At 37.7% G+C, this 26,018-nt stretch overlaps 1 long non-coding RNA gene across 1 annotated transcript in view; it reads left to right on the forward strand.

The window, feature by feature from the left end:
• LOC123591287 overlaps positions 1 to 14,097 on the forward strand; it is a 32,334-nt gene extending 18,237 nt beyond the window's left edge. The window contains exon 5 of the long non-coding RNA XR_006709208.1: positions 13,653 to 14,097. This is a non-coding gene — a long non-coding RNA (uncharacterized LOC123591287). The remainder of the gene's footprint in view (positions 1 to 13,652) is intronic.
• The last annotated feature ends 11,921 nt before the right edge of the window (positions 14,098 to 26,018 follow it).

Genomic DNA, 26,018 nt, shown 5'->3' on the forward strand with positions numbered 1-26,018 from the left:
CTGAGGGTTACGGGATGGGTTGTGGGAGGGGGGATGGGCTAAATGGGTAAGGGGCACTAAGGAATCTACTCCTGAAATCATTGTTGCACTATATGCTAACTAATTTGGATGTAAATTAAAAAAAATAAAAGAAGTTAAAAAAAATTTTTTTTGAAAACACTGTGCTCACCATTGATAGGAGTACAGTGCCTTGTACAGATGAGGAAGCTGATACAAGTGTTATATAACTGTTCTTTGTGTTTAATAAATGGCAGCATGAGAATCTGAAAAAAAATTTTTTTTAAATTATTGAAATATAGTTGACATACAATGTTGTATTAGTTTCAGGTGTAAAATGCACTGATTCAACAATTCTATACAAAAAGAAAGCATTTTTATCAGAGCCAGTGCTTTGCACCTTGCAGCTGGGCCTTTTCTAACACTCTGCAGAGGTGCAAATGAGCATTTACTAAGAACTGGCATTTGTCCAAAGCTGTGCAAGAGAGGGAGCTCAAGTCTATCTCCTAAACATAACTGAGGAACAAAAAGAAGGCCAGTGTTGCTGGAGTTCAGGGACAGAGAGATAGGCGGGACTGGATCATTTAGGGCCTTGACAGCTAACTGCAGTTGGGAGCCACTGGAAGTCTTGAAACAAGGACATGACAAGACCTGGAAGGCATTTTAAACAGATCAATTTAGAGCCATAAATTTGGGTAAAATACCTGCAACATGAGTAACTGAAGAAGACTAGTATCTAGAGTATAAAAAGTACTCCCACAAGATAAATATGATAAAAGCCAAAAAATGCAATTGGAAAATCAGCAAAATACCTGAGTCACCAGTTTCCCCAAAGAGGAAATCCAGATGGTCAATAAACATGTAAAAAATGTTCAGTCTCATTAATCAACCAGGAAAATATGCTAAAACCACACACACACACAAATACCCATATAAGCCACCAGATTGTTAAAAGTAGAAAAAAAGAATCTGATATTATCAAAGAGCTTTGACAGTAGTAATGCAAACATTATGTAGGGAGACAGTGGAGAGCACCAGGGACTCAGGATAGAGTGTTCATAATTAAAAGCCAGACAGAGGAAGGGGTGGGTCCTCAAAAGGATATTGAAAAGGAGCAGCCAGTGAGAAGGGAGGGGAACAGAAGAGTGTGGCTTTAGGAAATCTTAGAGAGGAAAGTGTTTCAAAGAGATACTGCTCAGAGATCAATTATGATTTAGATGGAGAACAAATCATTAGATTTGGCAAGGTGAAGATGGGTGGCAGGTTTGATAAGGGATATTTTGTGGAGGAAGCAGGCAAAAGCCTGATTGACTTTACCCAGCCACAGTGGGGAGTTGAATGCTCAGGGGCCACCATTTAGTTTGTTCACTTTCTTCTTTTTTACGGTTTGTCTCAAAAAATATCAAGAGACATATTGTTGACCACCAATTCTTTATAAGGCAGTGCACGTATGCCTTCTTACATGTAGCTAGCTGGTATCAGAACTAAATCCATCATACCCTTTCCAGTCCAAGTTACAAAATAGTGATAATCTTAAAAAAAAAAAAAAAAAAAGAGTTCTCCTTAAGCACTGGATTTTAATAATGAGCAGAACAAAAAGTCCTCTAATACTTCTCCTTATACCACATATATGCCTAGAACTGACTCATTTTCTAGACATTTGTGATTAGTGGCATCATACAACTCTAAATAGAATATTTGCTAGCATGAACACAGAGCAGTAATTCCTCTTTCACATTAAATGCCATTGACATTATATGATGCCAAATGCACTGACATGGAATTTTGCCAGCAGCTTGTTTTGCTTTCTCTGAGCATATTTTCAAGAACTTTCTAGCTGGCTTTTACAAACCTTTTGACAACAGTGAGAACCACCTGGTTTAGTAAATAAGGAATGCAGCTCTGAATGAAATATTGGTAGTTTTGGTCTGTTTCTGACTTTAGCAAAAATAATTATTAAATTCTGTACTAAATTGTTTTGTTGTAGTAGTAAAAAATTTAATTGGTTTACCGGAGGTCACAATGTTATGCTAGAAATTGAAATGAAGGCATCATTAACTTCATGCCAAAACCTGACAAAGTTTCTTAGAAGATAGATAGCACAGTGTCAAAAAAAATAACTGCATTGCTGATTTTCAGATATTCACCCTTACACTTCTATCCATATATTTTTTTACTTGTTTCTGTGAAATTACCACATTGGTCTCCTTCTAAAAATGGGCATCCTGTTCATTTTTTATATTTATGCCATTATGAACTTTAATATTTACATTGCTATTTTTATCATTAGATTTTTGCTTTAGTGCTTCCCAATTTCTTGATAACATTTATTTAAACATTGGAGATATAAGACCACACAATAGTAACCACACAAAACTTAAAGTGTGAAAATATTTTAAATCGAGATGAACTGCACCTGATAACTGAATATTAGTGGAGACAAATTGCCAAACACAGTTCTTATAGTTCATGTGGTATGCCAAAAATGGTATAATCACAAAGAATGTAGCAGGACTTCTTATTATTTGAAGACAGTAGTATAAAGTTAGTATTTGTCCTTTTGGGGGGTAAATCACTCAAAAGTAAAGAACAGAATAAGAAAAACTATGAGGCAAATCCTTAAGTTACAAAATAAGTGGATGGGAGTGAGAGTATGGGAGGTTGTTAAGAGTGCAGATTTTAGAAAGATCTTATTAGATTTAGGGTTTCAGATTGGATTGGGGTCAGGGTTAGGATTAAATAGCAAAATATACTACTTAAAAGTTAAGGACATAGCTTAAATCTCTTGTATAGAGCCTAAATCTTTCATTTCAAAGGCAGGAATGCAATTCACAGGTTGGTTGTAGGAGCTTCCCTGGATCCACATGGCTTCAAGAATCAGAGAAAGTGCAGCAACATATGTATCACATAGACAAGTTGTACCTTCAGAAAACAGTCTTTGTCTGTGACACTTGGGGAGAAGAGACTGCACTGTGAATATCCCTATATGGCCTATCTCCATTTGCTGGGGAAAAGTTAAGGTCAAGCAAAATACTGGGTCATAAGCAAAATTCTTGTTGGTTCGGAAAACAGTAGATAGCCAGAGTAACAGGAAGCTGCCTGAATGGGCAGGAAGCCAGGAAGAACCGTGTAGGCCTGAGGAAGTGTTCCTATAGCAACACAGTTGTTGTGCGTACCAACCCTTGGAATGGCAGCTATGTGGACAAGCTGAACCTGGGACACTCTTAAGCCAAAACCCAAGGAAGACTGAAGTGGTCTTGGCTGCTGACAGAAATAGAAACAAACATTATCTGGAGGAGAGCTCTCCAAGTTCAGTTCAGAGGATTCCCACAGATTATGACTAAGCACTGAACTCAGAAACAAGATTACCAAATACACAAGAAGGCAATAACCATGAGTAAGAGTCAGCAGAAACAAACTATCAATTTAGATTCCCCAAAGATTTCAAGTATTGGAATTATATATATATATATATATATATATATATATATATATATATAACATGTATAAATAAAACATATGTATAAATAAAACATATATAAATATGTATAAATAAAATATATGTATTTATATATTTTTGAGGGGCACCTGGGTGGCTCAGTCCTTTAAGCATCTGACTTCAGCTCAGGTCATGATCTCACGGTCATGAGTTTGAGCCCTGCATCGGCTCTCTGCTGTCAGCACAGAGCCTGCTTCAGATCCTCTGTCCCCCTCTCTCTGCCCTTCCCCTGTTCTTGTGTGCACGTGCTCTCTCAAAAATAAAACATTTTTAAAAAAGCAGCTGTGTGAACTGTTTAAATAAAGCATGTAATTTAAAAAGTGATCATTCAGGGGCGCCTGGGTGGCGCAGTCGGTTAAGCGTCCGACTTCAGCCAGGTCACGATCTCGCGGTCCGTGAGTTCGAGCCCCGCGTCGGGCTCTGGGCTGATGGCTCAGAGCCTGGAGCCTGTTTCCGATTCTGTGTCTCCCTCTCTCTCTGCCCCTCCCCCGTTCATGCTCTGTCTCTCTCTGTCCCAAAAATAAATAAACGTTGAAAAAAAAATTTAAAAAAAAAAAAAAAAAAAAAAAAAAAGAAAAAAAAAAGTGATCATTCAATTAAAAACATCCAGGAATGAACAGAAACATTTTGGGAACAATTCAAAAGAAACCAGAAATAAAAAATACAATTGTTGGCAGCAAAAACAAATAAGCAAACAAATAATAAACTGTGAAGAGATTAACTAGATAACTCAAGTGGGAGTTTATGAACCAGAAGATCTGTCTGAAGATCTGATCCAGAATGTAGTAAAGAGAAACAAGGAAATGGAAAATGTGAATAAAAAAAAAAGGTTAGAAGATATGGAAGTTGGAATGATAAGATCTAACACTTAGAGTTCTACATAGAAAGAATGAGAAAGGAGGAGAAGCAATATATAGAGATAATGGCTGTGAATTTTTTTCTAGAACTGATGAAAAACCATAAATCCACAGATCTTAAAAGCAAAGGGAAAAAATTAAAAATCTAATTCAAGAAAAAAATCACAGAAATAAAAAGATACTTGAGTCTGAAAATATAAAAGGGCAAATACTATTTTACAAAAATAGTCCCACATGGTCAATACCAACATATGTCCTCATAAAATTCTTAGATTTCAAAAATTAGCATTCTTTGAAAGTGAAAGAAAATAAATCACTTATAATGAGGAAAACAGGCTGACTTCACATTTTTCCACAATATTCATTCCTAGAAGACATTGTAGATAGAGCAATACAGGTAAAATCCTCAAGGAAAGAGATGTGACCCAGGAATTATATATCCAGTCAAACTGTTGCTGAAGTATAAAGGTAAACAGTTCTGAAAACACAAGATCCTAGGGATAATGTTTCTGTTGACTCATTTGAAGATTCTGCCAGTGAACAATTTTTTATCAAACAATAGATAACTAGAAAGCATAAGGTAGGTAACATTAAGGATTGCTGATAAATAGGATTAAAACTAAAAAACAAATATGGGTATTATATTTACTAAACAAAGGTAAACATTAAGAAAGATAATATAACTAAAATTGGGAAGTTATGGAGAAGAAAGGGAGGTGGAATGATGAGGCAAACTACTAATTAATTGTTGCTTAAAATTGGGCATTTATAATCCTGTCTAAAGAAAGAAGATTAGACATTGACAAAAATACCAAGTCATAATTATCAGAAGAATTGCATGTCATAGGGGCACTTGTACCCCAATGTTTATAGCAGCACTCTCAACAATAGCCAAATTATGGAAAGAGCCTAAATGTCCATCAACTGATGAATGGATAAAAAAATTATGGTTTATATACACAATGGAGTACTACGTGGCAATGAGAAAGAATGAAATATGGCCCTTTGTAGCAACATGGATGGAACTGGAGAGTGTGATGCTAAGTGAAATAAGCCATACAGAGAAAGACAGATACCATATGGTTTCACTCTTATGTGGATCCTGAGAAACTTAACAGAAACCCATGGGGGAGGGGAAGGAAAAAAAAAAAAAAAAAGGTTAGAGTGGAAGAGAGCCAAAGCATAAGAGACTCTTCAAAACTGAGAACAAACTGAGGGTTGATGGGGGGTGGGAGGGAGGGGAGGGTGGGTGATGGGTATTGAGGAGGGCACCTTTTGGGATGAGCACTGGGTGTTGTATGGAAACCAATTTGACAATAAACTTCATATATTGAAAAAAAAAAAAAAAGAATTGCATGTATAACCAAGCAAAATACCACACAGGAAATAATTTTTTAACCTTAAAAGCATGAATGATATCACAATATAACAACTAAACAGTCATGGCATTCTTATGACTAAATAATTGTAATAATTATAATTATAATATAATTGTAAATAATTGTAATAATTATAAATGAGTTAAACTCATCCAGTAAAAGGGAAGAGTCAGATTGTATACAAAATAAAAGTAATTCTACACTGTAAAGAAAGAGAAACTTAAAACTGAAAGAAAAACATTAAATAAGACAAGACACTTCATATGCAAAAGGGTGCAATTCACAGAGATAAGAATTAGGGATACCTAGGGGCGCCTGGGTGGCTCAGTCAGTTGGGTGTCCGACTTCAGCTCAGGTCATGATCTCAAGGTTCGTGAGTTCGAGCCTCACGTCAGGCTGTGTTGACAGCTCAGGGCCTGGAGTCTGTTTTGGATTCTGTGTCTCCCTCTCTCTCTCTGCTCCTCTCCTGCTCATGTTCTGTCTCTCTCTCAAAAATAAATAAAGATTAAAAAAAAAAAAAAAAGAGTTAGGGATATCTATGTACATATGACATAGCATCAATATAAGCATAGTCCTTAAAGCAAAAGTTAAGGTCTACACAGAGAAGTAGACAGAAGCACATTAATGGCAGGATACTTCAATTCATCCCCCAAGTCCATGACAGATTAAATATACAAAGAAACAAATAAAGATATCATGGACTTAAATAACATAATATAGTAGAGTTATTAATCAATTTTGTGATTCTGAAAACAGAGAATATATCTCATATTTTCCCAATTAAACAGGAAACCTTAATAAATTCCAAAAACAAACAAAAACCAAACAGTACAGACAACTTTCTCTAGAAGCAATACAAGAAAACTAGAAGGCAATAGCATAACAAGGAAACAAAAGCCCCACTTGGAAAATAAAATATCTTGGGTTAAACAGCTCTTGGGCCCAAGGGAAAAATGGAATTGCAGACTATTTGGATAAAACAGTAATAAAAACATTACATATCAGAATTTATGTGTTACTGCTAAAAGAGTGTTCAGAGGAAAATATTTTAAATATTTTTATAGTATATCACAATTTGGTTAGAATAGCTAGGGATTGTACTAGGGGATTTCAAAAACCTACTACATACATAAATATCCTATTTAATAAGCAAAAATCACTGGCAACAAAATTATAATCCAAAACTCAATGGAATTCTAGAAATCAAAGTGTCTTTCAAATGCATACGATGTCAAAACAAAAATATGAGTCTGGATATTAGCAAGGCAAGTATTTATTAAGGGGGACTATTGCAATAGGGAGATACTCAAAACCTAAGCGAGAAACATCTCTGAGAAGGCGTGGGCAAGCAAAACTTTTATATGCACAGACCAGGGGACAGGTGACTGTAGAAAGAGGAAGAGGGACACTAAAATTGCAAGGAGGGTGGGTCTTGAACTTAATGAACTGTGTCAAATATTGCAAAAGCAGAAAGATCAAGGTAGGAAATTTTAGTTGGTGGTTAGGCACATGGGGTGGAGTTTGCATCTGAGACGGAGCAAACAATTACAGTGCAGAAAGTTTGCATAAAGGTCAGGGTCTAACTGTCCTTTAGCAAACTAACGTTATGTCAAGCATTAAATTTGACCAGTTTTGTCACTGGCTATCAGTGGTTGCTTAAATGATTTTGTTTTTTAAGTGGATATAAATTTCATATGTATCAGGTCATGTTGATACAAACATATCCTAGACTATAGCTCTATAAATGTTCCAAAGTAGGTCTTATCCACAGGTCATTAAATTACAAAGCAGCTAGAATATTTCACCATATTAACTAATAAGAAAGAATGAAGCATCCAAATGAAATTAAAGATCAGCAAAAAAAATGTTAGAAAACAGAGAAGATTAAAAAGATAAAAGTAGAAACTACTTAATTATAAAATAAAAATGGTAGAATTAAATAACCCAACAGCTGGTTGCTTGAAAAAAAAAAAAAACTTTTAAGTATGTTAATTAAGAAAAAAAGCACAAATATACATGATGCAATAATTTGGAAATTCTAGGTAAAATGGGTTTGTTTTAAGAAACTATAATATACCCAGGGTGCCTGAGTGGCTCAATCAATTAAGCGTCTGACTCTTGGTTTTGGCTCAGGTTATCATCTCATGGTTCATGAGATTGAGTCCACATTGGGCTCTGTGCTGACAGCATGGAGCCTACTTGGGGTTCTCTCTCTCTCTCTCTCTCTCTCTCTCTCTCTCTGCCCCTCCCCATGCTCTCACTCACTTGCTCTCAAAATAAATAAATAAACCTTAAAAAAAAGAAAGTAGCTGTAATATGCCAAACAGATCTGAAAAGAAACTGAAAGTCTAAACAAATTAATTACTTAAAAGAAAGTATAAAGAGCTATCCCACACACACAAAAAAACACTTTTTATAGGCTGTTACACTGCAACCTTAAAGGATAGATAATTCCAAAATTATTTAAGGTATTCCAGCACACAGAGAAAGAAGAGACCTTCCAAGTTCTTTATATGAAACAAGAATAATTTAGATACTAAATCTGATAAAGACTATAAGGAAAGGAAATGCCCATTAATTTCACTTATTGATGAAATAATACTAATTAAAATATTAGGACATGGAATCATGCAATATCTTAAAAGAACAGTATGACAGAATGGGTTTATTTCAGGAATACAAAGGTGATTAAGTATTAGGACATACATTTTATGAATAGATACAAAGAATATCAACTACAGACTTTGAAACAGGATTTGATCAAAACTTAAAATCTACTTTTGAATCAAAATGTTTATAAAAGAATAAGAATAGAATATACTACCTTAACATAAATCTATTTTAATGCCCAAGACAGCATCTGTTTGATAGAAAAATATTAGAAGCACTCCCATTAACAAAAAGTTTAAAAAATAATGACTACTATTTTCACCAACGTTTTCCTAGCTAATGCAATTATCTTTATAATTTGGGGAAAAATTAGAAGTTAAAAAATATTGGAAATAAGTATGCTGCTCCCATTCAACATTGTACTAGAGGTTTCAGCCAAGGCAATTAGGTAAGAAAATAAAATAAAAGGCATCTAGATTAAAAAAGAAGTAAAACTATTTCTATCTGCAGATGACATAGTTTTATATATATAGAAAGTCCTAGAGAATCTACAAATCCATGGGGGCTAATAAATGAGTATAGCAATATTTCAGAGATACAGCATCAATATACAAAAATAATTGTATTTTTATGCATTAGTAATAACAATCCAAAATTGAAGAAAATATTTCCATTTACAATAGTATTAAAAAGAACAAGAAAGTTAATATAAATTTAACAAAAGAAGTGAATGGCTCATAGTTAAAAAATAAAACATCATTGAAAGAAATTAAAGAAGACTGGAAATTGAACAAACGCTCATGTTTATAGATTGGAATACCTAATGTTAAGATGACACTACTCCCCCACATTAACCTACAATACAATGCCTGTCAAAATTCCAATCGCCTTTTTGCAGAAATGGAGAAGCTGGTCCTCAAGTTCAAGGGGCAAGGGGCCTTATAGAGCTAAAACATCTTGAAAAAGAAGCACAATATTCCAGTTATAAAAATAAGTAAGATAGGGGTGGCTGGGTGGCTCAGTTGGTTAAGTATCTGACTTCAGCTGAAGTCATGATCTTGTGGCTCATGAGTTCGAGCTCCACATTGGGCTCTGTGCTGACAGCTCAGAGCCTGGAGCCTGCTTCAGATTCTGTGTCTCCCTCTCTCTCTCCCCCTTCCCCGCTCATACTCTGTCTGTCTGTCTGTCTGTCTCAAAAATAAACATTAAAAAAATAAATAAATAAGATATAGGGATATAATGAACAGTGTAGGGAATATAGTCAATAACACTGTTACAATTTTATATGATGACCGACTTATTATGGTGACTATTTTGTATATAAATATCAAATCATGTTATACACCTGAAACTAATACAACATTATATGTCAATTATTTTTTCAATAAAAAAGACTTTCAGATGTATAACAAAAGAAAAAGTTCAAAGTTCGAACACACAATTCTCCATTTGAAAACTTACTTTAAAGCTCCAGTATTCAAGGCTATGTGGTACTAGCATAAGGATACACATACAGATGAATGGAATGAACTGAGAGTCCAGAAAAAAACCCATACACTTATGGTAAAATGATTTTCAATAAGAGTGTTAAGACAATTCAATGGGGGGAAAGAATAGTCTTTAATGAATAGTTCTGTGACAATTGGAATCTACAAACAAATGAATTTAGAACTTAAGTACCACCCACTATACACAAAAATTAACTGAAACCGGATTAATACCTAGATATAAGGGCTAAAGCTATAAGAAAACATAGATATAGATCTTTGTGACCTTGCATTAGTCAGTGGTTTCTTAGATATGGCACCAAAAGCATAAGCAACAAAAGAAAAAAAAAATAGATAAATTGGACTTCATTAAAATTAGAAATTTTTGTGCTTCCAGAACATTACCTAGAAAGTGAAAAGACAACCAAAGAATGGGATAAAGTGTTTTCAAGTCACATTTTAAAAAAATTCTGCAGGGGAAGAGTTACCATAAAGTAAGTCAAAAGGTAATGGCTACTTGAGGAAATTCATTTTATATTTGTATCACAAAGGGATAATTTTCCTAATATAAAAGAGCACCTACAATAACTAAAGGAAAAAACAACCCAATAAAAAATGGACAAATCATATGACCAGATAATTCACAGAAAAGGTAATACAAATGATTCAAACATAAAAAAAAAAGTAAACTTCTTTCACAATAGAATGCTAGTTAATGTCCTGCTAAGTGATCATTTTTGAACTGTTTGATTAGCAGAGAAAATAATTTGATAATAATGTATTGTGTGGCTGAGCCTATGGGGAACTAGGCACTCTAATTTCCATGAGAGGATGAATTGCCCTCATGAAGAGAGATTTTGGCAGTAACTTTAAAAGTTACAAATTCACATACCTTTTGACCCAACAGTTCTGTCTCTAGGAATTGGTCCTACAGATAGATTCAAATGTGTATGAACTAACATTTGTACAAAGTTATTTATTGAGATCTTAGTAGTTTAAAAAAGAAAACTTCTTTATGTCCATTCAAGAATTCTCTGAGCTGTATAAGAGAATGAGACTACTCTGTGTACTGAAATGGAAGGCTGCCATAGACATACTGTTGCATGTATGTAACAAGTAAGGTGCAGAAGACTATAGCCTAAACCACTTGTCTAAAATGATCAGTGGTGTGTGTATGTGTGAGTGTGTTTTCTTATATGTTGTAAAATATCTCTGGGGGCTCCTGAGTGGCTCAGTCGATTAGGCGTCTGACTTTGGCTCAGGTCATGGTCTCGTGGTCTGTGAGTTTGAGCCCCGCGTCGGGCTCTGTGCTGATAGCTCAGAGCCTGGAGCCTGTTTCGGATTCTGTGTCTCCCTCTCTCTTTCTGACACCTCCCCCCCCCCCCCCCCCCCCGTTCATGCTCTGTCTCTCTCTGTCTCAAAAATAAATAAACATTAAAAAAAAATTTTTTTTAAATAAAGTATCTCTGGAAGGATACATAACAAACTGACCAATATTGGCTAGGGGATGTGGTTGTGGTGAGACTTTTTACTGTTTATCCTTTGACCTTTTTCAATTTTATGTTTTAAGTAATCTCTACACCCAAGGTGGGTCTCAAACTCACAATCCCTGAGATCAAGAGTCATGTGCTCTACCGACTGAGCCAGCCAGGTGCCCCAACTGTTTTCAGTTTTGAATCATGAAAATCATAATCTATTTTTAAGATAATGAACTAAGAATATAAGAGGATTTCTGTAAAAATAAGTAATGAATCTTTAAAAAAATTTTTTTTAATGTTCATTTTTGAGAGTGTGATAGAGCATGAATGGGGGAGGGGGAGAGGTGGGGTTGGGGAGGGACATAGAATCTGAAGCAGGCAGGCTCCAGGCTCTAAGCTGTTAGCACAGAGCCTGACTTGGGGCTAGAACCCACGAACTATGAGATCATGACCTGAGCCAAACTCAGACGCTTAACTGACTGAACCACCCAGGTGCCCCCAAGAAGTAATTAATCTTAACCTCACTTTTATGAACTATGTGTGAACAAAATTACCTCTTTGCTTTTTCCCCCTGAAATGGCCAACTTTTTTTGAATATTTGATAAACCACCACTAGTTGACTACTCTTTGAGCAATTCTGTCCTAGAACATTAAACATTAAGATCCTAAAGAGTCCACCACAGATGGACTCAGGATCTGTCTATATTGCCTTAGGACTAAGTATTATATTCTTATACCAGAAATTAAATGGGATCTTATTTAGAGAAATTTAGTTCTTAATTCAATTCAATAAATATTTGTTGAAAACCCATTATGTAATGTAACTTGTTATGGAGAGATGAATGTATCATGGCTACCATTCTTAAGAAGCCCACAACCGTGCTAAAATACCAAACTATACTTAGCCATATAAAATACGTTCCAAAGATCCTAGCAACACCATGGCAACTGGTTAAAATAGCCTTCTTATAACACCTTGTGCCTAAGTTTACATCTGAGAAGATATACATAAAATTGTTATTAGCAATTACCTCTGTTGGGTGGGGTTAGTAGGAAGCAGATCAGGACTTGTAAGTTTTTAAATATTAAGAAAATGAAGATGGTGGGATCATGAGTGATTTCATTTAGTTTTAGGATTTTTGTTTTTCAAATGTAAACATAGGAACAAATCAAGAGTTTAAAAAAAAACAAATAGAAGGGGTGCCTCGGTGGCTCAGTCAGTTTAAAGTCCAACTCTTGATGTTGGCTCAGGTTATGATCTCGCGGTTTGTGGGTTCAAGTCCCACATTGGGCTCTCTGCAAAGCCCACTTTGGATCCTCTGTCTTCCACTCTCTCTGTCCCTTCCCCATTCGTGTGCTTGCTCTCTCTCTCCCTCTCTCAAAAATAAATAAATATTAAAAAAACACATAAAATTATTTCTTCCCATAATGAAAACAAATTCTTATATACTGCTTTTCCAACAACCTTCACTTAACAATATCAAAACTTGGCACTTTGTGTTTTCCTTGACCCTTGATAAATTAAGTTTGTCTTAAGAAGAACGTATAATATTTCAAAGGATGAGATCATCAACCAAAATGTGAAACCTAGACACTGCATTTATTGTTTACTTAAGTAAGGGAAGGCTATGCTGATCAGACACAGTCTCACTGAGCAAAGCAAATACAGGTTTTATGGGAAATTTTGTTTGGGGAGGTATTGGTTACTGAGGAAGGAGTAGCTGAAAATCAGCCTTAGAGACTTGGGTTATAGAAGCATGTTTCCTGTTCCTGAGGTGTGTTTACTGAAGTTGTCACTTATCAGTTAAATAGTTTTTAAAACCAGCTTTGGTGTTTGTTACCATGGCTATAAAAATATCCATCTTTTCCTAGGTTCCTGGGGATATTTTTTTATTCTTAAAAAATAAGTTATGTCTCTTTTTGCCTGCCCTGGATTTAAAAACTAGAGGTTATCTTACACTAAAAGGAAACAATTTCCTTAGTCTAACCATAATTTGTTATTAAAAGGTCTTAATATAGTGTATTCATTTCCTATTGCCAGTGTAACAGATTACTGCATATTTAGTGGTTTGAACAACAAGAATTTACTGTTTTATAGTTCGGTAGGTTAGAAATCTGACACAGGCCTCACTAGGCTAAAACTAAGGTGTCAGAAAGGCTGCATTCCTTCTGGTCTCAGGGGAAGATGCTGTTTCGTTTTCCAGCTTCTAGGGGTTGCCTACATTCCTTGCCTCACCGCCCCCTTCCTCCTCCTCCAAAGCCAGCAACATAGCATTCCTTTGACTCTGCTTCCGTTGTCACATATTTCTCTGATCCTTCCTTCTACCTCTCTCTTTCCCTTATAGGGACTTTTATAATCACATTGGGTCCAACTGGACAATCCAGGACATTCTCCCCAAATCTGGTTGAAGGGAGGTCCAAGACTGGTATGGTAGCTCAACACCACCACCAACTGACCCTTCTGTCTTGCTGTATACCATACTTGGCAATGACCAGTCAGACTCCAGAATCATGCATGTGTTCCAGGCAAGAAGCATGAAATGGAAGAGGCGGTACCAGAAATAGTATTCAGCTTACATTTCATTTGCCAGAACTGAGTTATAGGACCACCTCTAATGGCAAGGACATCTGAGAAGGTAAGTTAGCTTTCTTACATCTCTAAAAAGGGAAGGAAAATGGAGATCCGTGTTGGAACAAGGGATAGATGCGCTAACCTACCAGAATGACTGCAAGAACTAGATGAACTTAACAAAGAACTTTGTCCGGTTACTGAAGAGCAGGGACCAGGTGCTAGAATTTTAGTGGACGACTTGCTACATGTGTTATGTAATACCTGGTGACAGGTTAGGTGTGGCTTCCACTCTCCTCCACTCCTCAGGGCTGAGTTACAAGAGATGAGGGCAAACCTGGTGCAGACAGTTTCACCTTAGGACAGCCACTCCATCTGTTCCCTCCCCGTGTTACCCGTGTGTAATCCCCTGCTTGTTACATAGTTTCTTCAGGAGCAAATGCCAAGTCACATGCCTCCCAGTGCAGCTGCAACCCATCAGTCAGATTTCACAATGAATGCTTCTGTAAACCAGGTGCAATCTGACCTGCTAACATTCCACGTTTATCTTACTTTGCTACCTTCTGGAGAGCTGAATGGCAAGAAGGCAAATCTAAGGTCATATCCCCAGGGTCCCTTGGTCTGATGTAGGAGTTCAGACCAGCTGAAACCCCTTTTCTTGCAGGAACCAAGTACCTAAAAAAAAAAAATCATCCCTTTCTTCCTCTCCAATTCAGAATCAGTTGAAAGAGATACAGAATCAGACAAATGAAGGTCAAACTATCAGCTTCATAAAGCTGACTGGAAGACACGGCCAAGTGGGCACTCTCACACTTTTCCCAGAGTTATCCAGTAGTCACTGGCACAGTGGAACAACACAGTCTTCCCAGTGGAATAAAGTCCCCGGAGAGGAAAGCTGACACGCTGTCTGCAAAACACTGGACTAGAGAGGGTGGGGGAAGGGCTGAGCTGTTTATTCTCCCCAGCTTCCCTAGGGAGGAGTAAATGAGGGGTGGAGAGAAGCTCAGTAATTCTCAGTTTTCCAGGAAGTTTGAGGTCACCAGGGAACAAATGAGCAGCCAATTAGAAAACCGTTTTGGTCTAGTTCAAATTACTGCGTATGGAAACACAAGGGGTGGAGAGAACGCTTCTTCCCTATAGCTAGGAAAGTTCATTTTGTGTTTGTGTGTGCGTTGTTTTTCTTCTTTTTTCCTAATGTTTATTTCTGAGAGAGAGAGAGAGAGAGAGAGAGAGAGAGAGAGAGAGAGAGAATGAGTGGGGGAGGAGCAGAGAAGAGGGACAGAGGATCTGAGATCTTAAGCTGGTTCATCACTGACAGCAGAGAGCCAGATTTAGGGCTCAAACTCATGAACTGTGAGATCATGACCTGAGCTAAGACGCTCAACTGACTGAGCCACCCAGGTGCCCCTGTTGTTTTTTTCTTTTTCTTTTTCTTTATTTATTAAAAAAAATTTTTTTTTTCAACGTTTATTTATTTTTGGGACAGAGAGAGACAGAGCATGAACGGGGGAGGGGCAGAGAGAGAGGGAGACACAGAATCGGAAACAGGCTCCAGGCTCTGAGCCATCAGCCCAGAGCCCGAGGCGGGGCTCGAACTCACGGACGGCGAGATCGTGACCTGGCTGAAGTCGGACGCTTAACCGACTGCGCCACCCAGGCGCCCCATTGTTTTTCTTTTTAATTAAACTTTTTTTTTGAGATAATGGTAGATTCACATACAGTTGTAAGAAATAATGCAGAGAGATCCCATCTAGCTTTCTCCGGTGGTAACATTTTGCAAAACCATAGTACAATATCACAACCAACATATTGACATTGATACAGTCAAGGTACAGATTATTTCCATCAACACAAGGACCCTTCATCTTGCCCTTTTATAACCATGCTCATTTCTTGTCCCCCACACTCCAGAAAGGGTTGGTTTAATGTGCTCTACTGTTTTCATAAATGGTAGATTTCCTCTGATGTATTTTCCTTCCTTTTAATACACAGCAAATAAAGACACTTGCTTTCAATTTCTTTGTATCAGTAGGACTATCTTTAGGCACCAAAAACGTTTTGCCTCTAGGCTTGTGTTAACACTCTTTTTGTTTGAGAGTCATATTACCTAGTCATATTACCTACAGTCATAAAACATTTCTCTGGGGAAAGGTGTGGGTAGGAAAATAAGTTCATTCATAAAATATCCTTCAGACATTCTTCACTAAGTTTGTAAATACCATGATCAATATAGATTTCATTTTTCCTTTGTTCAATCTCTGGAGCAGATTTTATTTTTAAGATGGTTGTGAAAATGAACTGTCTCCCTCCTGCTTAAGTCTTCAATAGCTAAATAGTGTTCTTTGATTGTATCAGAAACTAAAACACAATTAGAACTTTATTTATTCTTTGTGGACCTGTCATGACATACCTCAGTTTCTCAGGACATGTCTCTCACTGGGTTTACTTCATAGAATTTCTGGAATCATCTCAGAAGACTCCCAGAAATACCCTCACCTCACCTGTTTCACCACCCTGTCCTTCCAGTTCTCCTGGTTTTGAAGTCCCCTTCTGGCCTTACATTTCTTTTTTTTTTTTTTTTAAGTTTATTTATTTATTTTGAGAGAGAGAGAGCATGTGAGCAGGGGAGGGGCAGAGAGAAAGGGAGAGAGAGGGAGAGAGAATTCCAAGCAGGCTCCGTGCTGCCAGCAGAGAGTCCGATGTGTGGCTCGAACCCACGAACGGTGAGATCATGACCTGAGCCGAAATCAAAAGTCAGATGCTTAACTGACTGAGCCACCGAGGCATCCCTGGCCTCACTTTCATCCCTAGCTTGGAGGCCCTACCACCCATCATCATTTGCAGGCTTCCTGACCCTCTCACATTCTTACTCTCCTATTCCACCTGTACTGTAACCCCCAAACAATTGTCTTCTTCATTCCCATTAGGAGGCAACTTGGCAAAGAACATACCATATTAGGTTTTACATGTGACAAATATAGATTCAGATCTTAATTCTGAAGCTTTTATTCTTTTATCTACAGCAGACATTTATTAATTTTTGCTCACCATCATCCAACCCCTTTTCTTTTGGCAACAGCATCACAATTCTTTAGTGAATTACCTGTCCAACCCTCTAGGCTTGGAGGCAGCTCCCCTAAGCATATGAGCCTTGCTAGGACAAACAGTTTCTCTCTCTCTGGAACTGGACTCTGGAATGGAGTGATCCAAAGCATTAAGTGATTCACATAGGCAGCTATTTGTTTCTACTACCAAGACCTGTGAAAACATTTTGTCCTTTACATACTGGTTCATTAGCCTCCCCTTTGTTTTGATAGCTTGCACATATCCTTTCAATGAAATTGCTTTTTATCTTCTATTAGCCAGAGTAATTTTCTGTTATTTGCAACCATGAGACCCTAATGTGCTAGCGGTAGAAGCTTATATTAGTGCCTTAAATTCTGTATAATCAAGACAAATTACATATACATACATGGATGTCACGAGCATTAAATGTGAAAACAAACCTAATGGTTCTGGCATGTAAGAGCCACAATAAATCCATGACCTCTAAATTCAGGTGAAACTCCAACAGAGCTTGGCAATCTTTATTTGTTCTGGGCCATCTGCTTCTCCAAAATTCCCTCAGCAGATTTTACAAACATTTATAATTTTCTTCAAGCTGCCCATTTAGCCTCCCACTCAATCTCAACAGCCTGTCTTAAGCATAACAGGAGAATGTCAAGGAGACAGAGGTACTAGGTTTGCAGAACCTTGGAAGGTTTTATTGATCTTGTGATTCATGCCAGTGTTGTGATGTCTCAAACCTAGCTCGTGAGAATGAACTTTTGAAAAACCATATATGATCAAAGCCATCCCAGATTGACATGTTGATGACAACAATGGTAAGAGTCTCCTTTCCATTACCTACATCCTATAATAAGTAATACTTGGAGTGCTTCAGTGGTTCCTTTGGCATATAGGTACCACTGTGCAATATGCAGGCTTAGACTGGGCAGATGGATGGAGTGGGGTTGCTCTGCTGTTGAAATTCTTTCTCTTAATTTGATGATGGTGGACTTGAAGGTCATATCTGCTAGTTTACCTTCTAATGTAGGCTTCTGGTATGTGTGGAAGTCAGTACTATTCAGTCTTTGAACAGCTGTTAGGATCAGAATGCTCCTGGTTTGTTCCAGTGCTAGAGACACTATTGGAAACTTTTTGTGCCTTTTTCCCAAACATCAGAAGATCAAGATTACATGTGGCTCTAAATAATTAATGTAGTAAAGGATGCAAATTATGTCTTTTTTAACTGACATATAATTAACATACAGTGGTGTATTAGTTTCAGGTGTACAATATAATGATTCATCAGTTCTGTACATTTCTCAGTGCTCAAGATAAGTATACTCTTAATCCCCTTATTAATATTTCATATTTTATATTTCACCTGTGAATTATGTCTTGGTTACAAGAGTCTATAAAGCATTCTCAAAATAACAAAAATACAAGCATATCAGTGTAAAACAACATCAGCCATAAATTTATGCCATCTCAATAAGTAAAAAAATAGTGCTATAAGAGAAAGGAATCCCGACTAACTTGCAAAGGTAGTTTCAGAGTATCTAGAGCCAAACCTTGTATTTTCTTATTAATTTCTAGATAAAGAAGCTTTTTGTATATACTTTTCTCTTTCCTTCCCTTCCCCCTCACTTTTCCCTACTCTTCCCTTCCTTCCTTTCTTCTTCTCTGCCTTTTCACCGTAAATAATCTAGAACTAGCATTAAGTTTGTTAGACATGGCATTTTCTCAGTACATATGTTGCAAATATTCTATTTATTTGTTTGTTTATTTATTTATTTATTTTCCCACTTGAGAGAGAGTATGCATGCACAAGCAGGGGAGAGGGGCGGGGGGCGGGGAGAGAAAGAGAAAGAGAGAGAGAGAGAGAGAGAGAGAGAGAATGAGAATCTCAAGCAGGCTTCACTTTGAGCATGGAGCCAAACATGGGGCTTGATCCCATGGCACTGGGATTATGACCTGAGCTGAAATTGAGCCAACCAGGCACCCCATCACATTTTTTCTATTTAAAATTTTGTTTTATTTTACAATTCTCTCCCCCCCCCCCCCCCACAACTACTAAAGTTTTTCAATGTTTTCATATTTTTCCCTGGATGAAACATGGTTTTTCTTCTTCTTTTTATTTTTTTAAATGTTTTTTTTTTTATTTTTGAGAGAGAGAAAGAACATGAGCAGGGAGGTTCAGAGAGAGAGGAAGACAGAGAATCCCAAACAAGCTCCATCCACACTGTCAGTGCAGAGCCTGATGTGGGGCTTGAACTCAGGAACTGTGAGATCATGACCTGAGCCAAACTCAAGAGTTGGATGCTTAATGGACTGAGCCACCCAGGCACGCTGAAACATGAGTTTTTCTTGTGATCCTTGATCAGTTTTATACCTTAGAACCACAGTAGCACTTGCTGGCTGGTTTCTGGCAGTCTCTTGACTAGATGGGCTTAAAGTACAGAGATGGTTACATTAGCCTTAGAATGAGGCTCTGGAGGCTCCAAGGTACGAAGAAATTCTGGGTGCTCAGTCTCAATGCCAGTGACTTCACTGGCAAAAATAAGGTTTGTGGCTTGAATAAAAGGAAACACCTATGCACCTGACGTCTAGTTTTGCCCGTGAGAGGAGCACATACCAACGTGGAAATGTTCAATGTTTCTGACCCTGTGGGCATATGAACAGCAGGCTGCTGCCTGGGACCATGTGTCTGGGCATCACGACGTTATTGAACATGATGAACTCTTGCTCACAGCACATTTATATGGTGGAAATGTGAGGATGTGAGGACGGCACGAGTAGCTGCAGTAACAACAGCTGCGGGTTGTGGACCCAGCGTCTGTGCTAACAATACACGGTGGGACGTGACTCAGAGTGTGGTCTCGTGACAATAGTTTGGGAGCAGTTTAGGTCTGAAACCCTGAGCATTCCAGGGAGAAGCTGGTCTTCGCTGGACAATTTGTCCAGGAGGACAGAATGTGGCAAGGTCCTGGGAGCCTTGGCACAGCCACCGTGAAGTATCTGAAGGTGGTGCTGGTGAATAGGAGTTGATTATGAAGCTGCATGCAGCTCTTGATTTTACCAATCTCTGCATGAACTGATTTTGACAGTGAGCTGCTGACTCTTCTTTATGTTGAACTAAAATGGTGAATAATGGCTTGGTGGATAAATTGGTGGCTTCTCCTAGGAAGACAGGGAAACCCTTTGCTGGGATCACACTCCATCATGCCTTTGCACTAAAGGTTGTGCCAAATGGATAAAACTCTGTTTGGAGATAAGGTTTCCTTTAGAATACTTTTTTTTTGGATGCCTGGATGACTCGTCTGACTTCAGCTCAGGTCATGATCTCACAGTTTGTGAGTTCAAGTCCCACATCGGGCTCGTTGCTGTCAGCAGGGAGCCTGCTTTGAATCTTCTGTCCCTTTCTCTCTGTGCCCCTCCACCACTTGTGTTCCGTCTCTCTCTCTCTCAAAAAAAAAAAAAAAAAAAAAAATATATATATATATATATATATATATATATATATATATTACTTTCTTCTTTTATTAAGGTGTCCCCTCCCAATTACAAGTTCTCAGAAGTAACTGATCTCCTCAAACTGAGTCAACACATCTATCTATTGAGAAACCTGTGGGGGCTTTCACAGTCTTAAGTAAGGAGTTGGTTATAATGGTGTGAAGTTCAAGAAAGAGAAGGAATCTGGAGATTTAGATTTGGCAGTTAGCTGCATACAGATGGTAGCAAAAGCCACTGGAATAGAAAAAAAGGGAGAGTGTTTAAAATAATAAGAAAAAGAGGTGAGGGTTGAATTGCAGAGAATACCAATACTTACGGAGAGGTAAAGGAAAAAGGTCAGCAATGGAAGTAAGAAATAGTCATGAAATTAGAACAAAAGCCAGGGAGGAATGGTGTCACAGCAGCCAAGGGAAAAGAAATTCATGGAAAACAAATGACGCAGAGATTAAGTAAGGACTGAAAATGTGTTGGAATTTACATTTTTAAATGTTTATTTATTTTTGAGCAGAGAGAGAGGGAGACAGAGAATCTGAAACAGGCTCCAGGCTCTGAGCTGTCAGCACGGAGCCCGATGCAGGCCTTGAACACAGGAGCAGTGAATTCACAGCCTGAGCCGAAGTCAGATACTTAACCAACTGAACCACCCAGGCGCCCCAAATGTATTAGAATTTTAAATGAAGAACTCCTAGCAATGTTCCAGTGACCTGGGATTACAGTTCCATTGGACAGGGTGGGGTGCAGGTCAGATTTCTGTGGACCAGGTGAAGAAGTGTAAGCGTGTATGGATTTCTCTTTCAGGAATTCAGCCATGGAGACTGGTAACTAGAGTTGAACTAGGAAGAACAGTTTAGGAAGGACTTTGTTTTTTCTTTTTTCCCAAGAAGGTATACAAGTGAAGTTCCAGAGGATAGTGTCAGAGTGTCTAGAACCAAGATAGAAGAAGAGCTAGTAAGGACAAAGTAGTTCAAGTTGAAAGAGCACAAGGGTGATGGGAGCCGGAGAAGAGAATAAAGGATACAAGGGAAGGGAGGTCCCCCCATCAGCCCTGCATCCCCGTATTCACACCCTTGTGTCACCTCCTCCCATATAGTGTCAGGGATGGTCTTTGTGACCGATTGGATACAACAAAAATGGTGCTATGTCACTTCTGAGATGAGGTTATAAAAGACACTGTAGTTTCATCTTGGTGCCTTCTCTCTCCCTCGTCATTTGCTCTGGGGGAGGCCGGCTGCCATTGCATAAGCAATCCTATGGAGAGGGCACACATGGTGACGAGCTGAGGCTTCTTGCTGACAACCAAGTGACAGGCTTGGGAGGGGATCCTCCAGCTCCGTTAAGTCTTCATATGACCGCGGCGCTGGCTGACAGTTTGGCTGTAACCTCATGAGATATTCTGAGGCAGCAACACTCAGCTAAGCTGTTCCCAGATTCCTCACCATTTGAAATGGTGTGAGATAATAAGTGTTTATTGTTTTAAGCTGCTAAGTCTCTGTAATTTGCTATGCAGTGTAGGGGAGGAAAAAGTTTTCTTCAACCCTGTTAAGGTCCCTGGCTGGGTCTGAAAATTAAACCGGCAAAGACAGATTAACAAGAGAAAAGCATACAAATTTAATACAAGTGTTATGTGACACAGGAGCCTTCATAAGGAAATGAAGACCCAAAGAAACAGACCTCAGTATTTTGATGCTAGGTTTGCTGGAGAGTGGATTGTTGTGGAGGAATACGATAGATGAAGGGAGTATGAGGTAACTGCAGTAGCATACTTAGCAAGGCCTGTTTGCTCGGATTCTTCTTAGTGTCCTTTTGTCTTTGGAGATAAAGATGCTCCTTTCCACCACATTTAGGGAAGGCGCCTCTCACATGAGGGCTTTATGACCCGTTTCAAGGCAGAAGGGTAGAAAGAAGGTCAGAGTGATCTTACTTCTGCTTGTTTTCTCAAACTCCTTCAGCTTAAAACACTCAGTGCTCATATTTTGGGATAGCGTGTTCTGAACCCCATCTGCATAAATAATACAGGAGGGATTGGCTTTGGGCAGGAGGATGTTCTTTGCTTTCTCTGAGACGTTATCAAGTCTGGTCATTTTTACAAGTTCTTTTCTTTAAGCTTATCTTTTATTGCTTACACTTGGTATCTTAAAATATTTCACATTCTAACTTACAACTAGACTTTAACTATTTTTATTACTCAAAAAAACCACATTAGAATCTCCTACTTTTTTGTAACATCCCATTGGAATTTGTCTATACCACCTCTTAGCTAGTATCCATTTAATGATTCATTTGAAAAATGTTTAAACTTTAGAGAATGTTATAATGTTATAAACTTTAGAGAAAGCAGTGGTTACTTTTAAAATAGTAGAATGACAGATGAGCTAGTATATTTGCTAGTATATCCAAATTATCCAACAATAAGGCTTTACTGAACAAAGCGGTATGGGTGTTAGCATAAAAGCATGAACAAATACCCAAATAGTATACTTGCGAAGTTAATAATTCAGGCAGAAAAAAATGATACATACAGAGAACCCATACATGCCTGAAGAACAATCTGAGAACGTATCAAATCAAAGTTGTGTTCAAAGCAAAAATCATGTTTGCATGACGAACAGTAGAGTATCAGTGAAGACAAATGATACCCTTGATCACAGAACAATGAGAAATTCTTCCAGCAAGTGAGCGTAACTGCCAAATGGGATCATATAAAAGAAGTATGAAGGGAAAACTAATTTTGAGGATATAACCAGGTGGAACTGAAGCTGATTCTTGAAGTTCTGCTTCAGGTCATCCAAGAGAGTTGTGGCCCGTTTTTAACCATTAATGATAAGTATAAGATTCATGCAGGAGCGCCTGTGTGGCTCAGTTGGTTAAGCATCAGACTTCGGCTCAGGTCATGATCTCACGGTTCGTGAGTTCGAGCCCCATGTCGGGCTCTGTGTTGACAGCTGGGAGCCTAGAGCCTGCTTTAGATTCTGTGTGTCCCTCTCTCTCTGCCCCTCCCCTACTCACGCTCAGTCTCTCTCTCTCTCTCTCTCTCTCTCTCTCTCTCTCTCTCAAAAATAAACATTAAAGGGGCGCCTGGGTGTCTCAGTCAGTTAAGTGGTTAAGTGTCTGACTTCGGCTCAAGGCATGATCTCACAGTTTGTGGGTTCCAGCCCCACATCAGGCTCTGTGTTAACAGCTCAGTCTGGAGCCTGCTTCAGATTCTGTGTCTCCCTCTCTCTTTTCCCCTCCCCCACTCTCACTCAAAAATAAACAAACATTAAAAAAATAAAAAAAATAAACATTAAAAAAACTTTTAAGTAAAAGATTCATACATAAACAATTATTCTGCTGGTGGATGTGACTTATTGCATTAATAAACTTGTGAATTTTCAGTCATTTCCATTATTTGTCTCAGACCGTTACTCTTGTATTCATTTTAGGAAGGATTTATATGCAAACCATTGTACAAATTTTAAAATGCCAAATATGCCTCAAAGAAATGAAAGACAGTGGGTTTTTTTCCTTAACAAAAGAGGTGTTTTTTGTTTTTGTTTCTGTTTTTGTTTTTCATTTTTTTATTGCCATCTATTCTCCTTTGTTGTATTTTGGGTTTCCCTAGTTTGGAGCAGGATGGACCACAGTGAGAGTCTGGAGCTTGGCCGGGTCATGGGACCAGGCAAAGGTGAGAAGATTAACCGGCCCTTCTGTCAGTACAGAGAAGGGTTTAACAAGGTGGACAAGGCATAGTTTTCATGGTTTCCCATTAATATTCTATAGGAAAAATTACAGTACTTGGATATGGAAGATCTTGATTTGAATTCTGATTTTACTATTTAGTAGCTATGTGATACTGAGCAAGATATTTACCTCTCTGAGTCTCAGTGTCTCCCCCACAAAGTAGAGCTAAAAAAAACCCTGCCATTATTACATTCTATTTTTTTCTTAAAAGTCAAATGAGCCCTGTATGAAATATTTGTGAAGCTATTTTTTAAATCTATAAATATTATTATTTTTATTGTTGATACTATTATCGTTTCTTCTTACCTTGAATTTTTGTGTCCTATTACCATAGGCCTAGGCCAGGCTCTTTTCTCCTCCATTCTAGATTATTGAAGTAAGTTTTCTTACTGGTCTCCTTCTTTCTAGTCTTTTTGCTCTATAATTCATTTTATAGACCTTTTTAATGCATCATTACATTGCTCAAAAATATTGACTGTTTCTACATTCTATAGCAGAGGTTGCAAAGTGGATCTCCAAGGCTGGATATAGTCTGCAAATTTGTTTTATTGCTCCAATGTTCTGAACATTGTTTAATTAGTTGGAATCCTTTAGGTGGGTCATATGCTTCACTGATTTATGTTCCTCGCCTGGCTTCTAGGTTTCCAAGTATAGCTGAGCAGATTTTGCATTGTATAACTCCAGGGGGCACTATGTACATAGCACCCCCTACAGTTGTGCAGTGCACAACCTATATGATCACAGCCCGTCTTGAAGCCTCCAGAGGTTTGAAGCTCTACACTCTAGTTTATATAATATGGCAAAGAAAACTGTTGTCTAACCCTGTCCACAATAACGACTAATCAAGCCCATGACGTACTAAAGCCTAAAAAAGGCTGACATTTCTAAAAGCATTTCACTCTAAGACAAGTCTTAAAAAAACAGGAATATTCTAAAAGCCTTGAATTCTAAGATAAGCCCTAAAGTTATTTTTTATTCAAAAGAAACATTTTGTTTTTCTTTTTTATCAAAATGGACCCCAAAGCTATCTAATCAGAATTACTGACTACCAAGGAACAAATGGAGTTATCTCCTGACCTTGTGATTTTTTTTAATTCAAAGACTTCTATTTTCTTGAATAGGTGAGCCAGTTCTGTATTAACTTGTCTCCTTTGCAAATGCAAGTTAAAACTCTAGTCAGTTCTTCAATTTGTGTCTGAGTTTTGCAAAATAAAGTTCCTTTAATCCTAATTCTAAAGTCTTTACAATGTGGATCCTATATCCCCACAGTTTTCTCTTTTGCATAAATATTACACTTGAGACAAACCAATTTCTCCCTTCACATAAACTTCACAATGCTTTGTTGCATTTCTCCTTCCCCTAATCCTCTGCCCTCCTTTCCTTCTTCTCTTAACCTACGTTGCTTCTGTTTAAGGCCATTTCAATGCCACTGCCTTTGCGAAACATCTTTTGCCACTCTTGTTTCCATCTGTTTTTCTTGGAACTCTTTATGCCCGTATTGTCTTAACCTTATTTATTTGATGCTGTGTGAACCTGTATGTATGTGAATTTTTTAAAAATTATTTTTTATCTTTTTTCTTAAAATTATTTTCTATCTTTCTTCTTATAAAAGTAAAACTTGTTCAACTTAAAATACAGAAAATATAAAGGAGCAAAATGAAATGAAACACTTGTCATAAAACAGTAAATATCAAAGGAAAAGAAACCCTAATGAATATTTGTATAATCTTGGGATGAAAGGGGGATATTCTGATGCCAAAAATATAAACCTTGAATTTAGAAACAATAATTTCCTTTGTAAAAGAGTTACCTTTCTACATGAACACAGGAAAAAATGGACAGCCTTTCCAGACCTTGATTAATA

This window comes from Leopardus geoffroyi, chromosome B4 (assembly GCF_018350155.1).
Source record: "Leopardus geoffroyi isolate Oge1 chromosome B4, O.geoffroyi_Oge1_pat1.0, whole genome shotgun sequence".
Classification (NCBI taxonomy): domain Eukaryota; kingdom Metazoa; phylum Chordata; class Mammalia; order Carnivora; family Felidae; genus Leopardus; species Leopardus geoffroyi.